Below are 5,909 nucleotides of genomic sequence, written 5' to 3'. Positions count from 1 at the left end.
GTTGACCTTGTGTATGTGTTTTTGGGTAATGAAGTTTGTCATTGAAACCCGTGTCCTGGAGTTGAGAAACGGTCTGTTGGTGACAATCAGTTAATTAAAATAACCCAACACTTCAGTCCTGCCTCTGCCTCTTTGTGGAACATTACATTGGCGTCAGAAGTGACTTTTTTCGGACGGAAGACGTCCATCCTTACGGGAGCTCATAACTGCGTCGCCGGTGAGCTGGCGGACATGGAGCAGTTCGGCAGGATGGAAGTGAAGCAAGAAAGGAGTGACGGAGAGGAGGATGGAGCATGCGGGTGGTCGAAGGACATGATTAGGGAGTTCGAGATTTTTAGTGTGGGAAATGTTCTTTGATTCGAAGCCCAGGAGTCGATTCAAAAGAAACGAAGTGAAGCTCCTCTTGTAAGTTTTAAAAGGAGTATTTAATAAAAGGATGCAGCGGTAGGTTTTACAAAAGTTTCACAGCTGTGGCTCAATAGTCCGGTACACGCGTCCACAGGCCGCTGAATGAGTGGAGCTCATCAGTAGTTACTGTCTGGCGGTCCGGAACAAAAGAGAGCTCGATTACACAATACAAACATGCTTTATTCGCCTTATTCACCTGGCGGCCATTTTGAAACTGAAAAAGTTTGACTCCGACGCATACGATCTATGGAAGATTCAGCAGCACCAGCAATGGAAACTCCAGTGTGGACCACCAACCTTTCTTGTTTGCCAGAATTAACAATTCAAAATGTGGAGCAGTGGGCCAGTACCGACTGCAACATCCCCCGGGCGGTGTTAATTAAAGGATACAGTAACTGGATCGAAGGTTTTATCCACGACATTGAAGGTAAGAATGGACGCTAATTTACCTCAGTTTCTGCTAGCGTGTAGCAGCTAGGGGTAGTAGCTAGTTGTTGACTGTACTATGTTTGATTTTATTTAAAACTTAACATGTATTTAATCGACAGTTAATAGGAGCCCAACACACATATTTGTGAGGGCTAGGTCTTTTCCCTCGGTGCGGAAAAATGAGTCACCGTACAACATACAGGTATCATAGTGCTAAGTGGGCAAACTGCTCAGTTCGCAGAGCAGTGCCACAGTTTAAACCAGCTTGCTAAATGTTCATTATGAGTTTTATCAACGATGTAGGCCTACCTTTCCCTGTCTGACTGAAAATAACATGTTGATTTTATCTCATTAACATGTTATCTCTAGTTGATGTAATATCACATAAGCCTCATTGATATCTACTCAAATACAGTATTATCTTGTTTCAAATTAGCAAAGCCAGACAGCGCTAGGTGCATGTTGCTATTGCTTGTTGACAATGATAGTATAATGACAGTATAACTATCAGGTAAGTGATAAGGTAAGCTAAGTATTAACATTCATAAGATAAGAGTTGCTCAGTTCTTGGAGCAGTGTATCCAGGGTTGAGGAAGGTTCACTGCACACTCAGTGTATGTGTGTGTGTGTGGAGCAGTCGGTACTGGCCCACTGCTCCACATTTTGAATTGTTAATTCTGGCAAACAAGAAAGGTTGGTGGTCCACACTGGAGTTTCCATTGCTGGTGCTGCTGAATCTTCCATAGATCGTATGCGTCGGAGTCAAACTTCCGGGTTTGTGTACCCCTCAGCCTCGTTCGAGTTTCAAAATGGCCGCCAGGTGAATAAGGCGAATAGAACCACCCCTTTCCGGCCATAAAATAAACCACTTCAAAATAAGACGTGCTCCGGTCACTGCTCTCATTGGTTGGTAGCGGGGGCTGGATCCTGTTGGCCGCTTGTCACGTGGGGTTCTCCGTATTCTTTTATAGGCTGACGTCGTCGGGGGCGGGTCCTCTTATGACGTCACTGTCGCCATCTTGTTAGTGATGTCCTGAAGCTCTCGCCTACGATATTCTATTATGCAATCCTTCTAAGGTTTATCAGTTATTAAACACGCAATAGTATTATTGCAGCATCAATGAGTGAGAGGTAGAGGCGGTGTGTTTATTATGTAACTCCACGCGTCCTTCTCCCTCTACTCAATATACAATACAATATTAGCTATATGCTATCTGAGGCTAAAACCAACATCCGGTTACAAAATAAACAGTTTCAAAGTAAAACGGTTTTCAGAATAAGACAGTGTTATAGTACACATACCATTGATTATTATTTCTTACACATTGCACGGGAGGCGAAAGAGCGCCTGAGAGAGTCAGCGATGAGGATGGCTAGAGGACGCAGGGATGTCTCCTGCCTCAGCGGCGTTTCGCGCCACTGCCCCGCCGGATGTAAACAACAATGGCGGAGCCCAGCATCCAGCAGTCGCACGGGGAAAACACCCAAGTACTCGGGTAGGTCGGACTGGGAGGCTTTCCAGGCCCAATTTGACCTGTTAGCTAGTGTTGGCGAGATGAACCCTTTTGAATCTTTGAAGCTTTCCTGCAAATCGGTTCACTAAAAGGTTAATTTGCACACAACAGGTTTAAAACATATAATAATACAATAAATGGATCAATATAGTATCTTTATAATAAATGTACATGTCTGCTGCCTTCTATAAAGACAAAAGAAAATTAGACAAAAATGGTTTAACTTGCCAGAAGGCAGTGAATATGCTTGTGTGACTAAGGCGATTTCTCCTTTTTGGAGACAACTTCTCCCGCCTTTGAAAATACCCTTTCACACGGGACTGAGGAAGCAGGTGTGCCAAAAAAGTGTCTGCGAGTTTATACAAGTGTGGGTAGACATGTTTTTGTCTCTGCCTGTAGTCCAGAGGGTCCTCCAAGCGTCCGATATTTGGTTCGGACAGGTACCGCTGGACTTCGACTGTTGCATTCTTGTTGTTCCTGGACATCCTTAAACTCTGATCCAATTTATGCCAGAGTTTGTTTCCTGAAAAATATACACAGAGAGTGTCGGTGGATGTAGTAATTACCTCAAATTGCTTTAAAATTAATCAAATTACCTGGGGATTCTTGTTCAGCAGGTTGAGATGTTGATGGTTGGTCTTGAGGCTGCACGGCTTCAGGTGATCTGATCAATGCACAACACTCAATGACAAGCCTTTTTGTGGCTTCTGCAGCTTTTAGGGGGCTAAAAAATCCAATCAGTTTGAACCTGGAGTCCTGAAGTGTTGCCAATGACTTGATGCTCATTGATTGGAGTGTGTGGAGCCTCTCTTAGCTGCCTTAACAGATGTCTTCCTATTTCTTTGGTCACTGCTACTACGGTTTTATCCATCTCCTCCTGCAGCATTTGCTCCAGCATTTTGAGCAGTGGTACAACCTTTGAACTAGAAACCTTTTTCTCTTCCGAAAGCTCAATGGTGGCATCATTGAATGAAGACAGAAGAGAGAGGCACCCACTTATGGTGGTGAACTCATCAGAGGTCAGTGCAGTGATTTCTGTGTTCAAACTCGCTACTGCCGCCTCAACTGGTTCTCTGAGGTTGACCAGGCGTTGCAGCATGTGGAATATGCTGTTCCAGCGTGTCTCCACTTCCTGCAGGAGCTTGAATGTGGGCCTTCCCAATTGCTGTTGCACTGATACAAGCTTCTCCTTAAAAACAAAAAATAAAGATGTAATTAAATGTCAAAGTAGCTGTAACATAAACATAGCATTATTACTATTCAGTAGTAAGAAAGGTCGGGGGGGGGGGGGGTGAGAGAAAACAGGACAGAGTTACACGGCGAATATCGCTCGTATTTTTTATTTTTTTTGGAAGACCTTAATTAAGGCGGCAGGCGTGCGTTGCTTAGGCGGCCGCCTAAGCTGTAAAGTGCTGCGGGAAACCCTGGTGCTGCTCCTGAAATATCCCACCAGTTTTCTTGCCTTGGCCCGAATATCACATAGCACAGGGGTCATGTCAAGAGACTTCTTCACTACAAAGTTGTGTATGTGCGATACATATTGTATGACATAGCAGTGGCCAAATCTTACCGATAAAGGTAATGTATTGACAACATAATGTATTAATTGATGACAACAATAAAACCTAGCTATCATTACTAGCTGTGTTGCTAATATGTTCACAAGCTTTACACGTTGCAAATAGCTATTAACCACGACCAGTTGTAGCAGTAAAATACATGTTCTTACAGGTATTCAGGATTATTTTATTAATCGTCTGGCATGCGATGAGCTTCAGAACGCAAACTACAGGGCACTGATTGAAGGTCAGAATTACATGAGCTCCGGATGGATTGGCCAGATACTACATGCCATCGCAGATGAGATCATCAGATTGAAAGGTGTCGTGAGGTTTTCACAGGCAGTGAACTCGTACCATAATGTGTCAGTAACCATACAGAGAGAAGATGGCAAAATTCTCGAAGCAGTGTGTGACTGCATGGCTGGCCGAGGGAAGTGTTGTAGCCATACAGCAGGACTACTGTACAAAATTCACGATGCAACAGCAAGAGTGTTCTCAGGCTTGGCCTGCACAGACACAGCATGTGCCTGGAACCGGTCTACTTGTGACAATGTAGACTACATTGTCACATGTTTGCATGAGTCTAAAAAGTTCAGGCTCAGGATTTTTTTTTGCTTTAATCCCTGTGTAGTGCCAGAGACTGTGGAAAATATGCAAACACAACATAGTGGTCCCAGAAAATGTATGAGTGTCATTTCTACTGCATTTGAGACGGACAGATTGCACATTTACAAGATACAAGCCTCGATACAAGCTTCACCAAAAACTTCCTGGATTTCTCGACACACGCTCCGAATCCTCGACGCAGTACGTAACATCACTACTGTTAGAACATGCTTGCGGATGGTCAATAGAGACTAAAGCACTACAGTTGGCTATGTGCCTCACAGACAAGGCTCTGTCATGCCTGCTACTGCTTAGCCCTGAGGACTGGTAAACCACTGAAGGAAGTCTGACGAGGCGCTGCGGCCGTTGGCTAACGACGTGGAGAGCCTGGCGCGGCGGGCGTATAGCGCACATAGCGCCGGAGTGCAGAGTGAGCTGGCGTGGGACCAATTCATCAGGGCCCTCCTCCCTGCTGACTTGCGGGTCCAGGTATAGGAATGGTGAAGCGGAGGGTCAACCTGCTGTGAGGAGCTGCCTAGAGGAGGAGAGGCCTTTGTGGGTTGCTGAAATGACAGAACTGATAAGGGCGGTGTCCCTGCAGCCAACACGCAGACCAAGTACCAGGGCCTGTTGGGGGTGTGGTCAGCCAGGACATTTGGGCAAAGACTGCCCCAAGACACACAGGGCCCAGGGAAGCGACTCGGGGTCCGCATAGAGGGGAAGATGCGGAACCAGGCCCCAAAACCCCCCAACCAAACCACACCCTTATTTTCACTGTCACGACATACGTGGAAGGAGCCCCACAGCACAGCCAGGGGAGTCAGGCTCTACTCCCTCCTGAAGCAGATGACAGCACATGCTTGGAGCCTGTCATCGCGGTTGGCCGCGCTGATGGTGGGGATTCCTGTTATGTCCCTGTCACTGTGGAAGGGTTGCCTTGCACTGCACTGGTGGATACAGGCTCGACAGTAACCCTGGTGGGAGCAGATGTGTTGCCCATTGGAACTCAGTTGGAGCCAACTGCGGTGCGTCTGCGCACAGTCATGGGAGAGGTGGCACCTATGAAAGGCAAAGGCATGCTGACGGTGTCTGTGGGGGGAGTTACAGTGCGTCACCCGGTGTGGATAGCAGCAGTGCAGGACCGTGTATTCTGGGTTTGGACTTTTTGAAGGCAACAGACTGCAACCTGGATCTACAAACAGGCACAGTGAGTTTCCACGGGGGGCCTGTGATCACTATGACCCGCATCAACAACCACACTGAGCCTCCTGGGAGGCCCCCAACACACCCAGTGAGTACCCTACAAACTGCTTTAACCAATCCCCCTCCCTTGCCCTTATCCCTGGTGACCGCCACTCAGGGCAACTCCTCACCTGTCCCCCCCAGTCTG

The sequence above is a fragment of the Eleginops maclovinus genome, chromosome 20, assembly GCF_036324505.1.
Source record: "Eleginops maclovinus isolate JMC-PN-2008 ecotype Puerto Natales chromosome 20, JC_Emac_rtc_rv5, whole genome shotgun sequence".
NCBI classification, from domain to species: domain Eukaryota; kingdom Metazoa; phylum Chordata; class Actinopteri; order Perciformes; family Eleginopidae; genus Eleginops; species Eleginops maclovinus.
The sequence above is the reverse complement of the archived record's forward strand: the minus strand, read 5'-3'. Positions refer to the sequence as shown.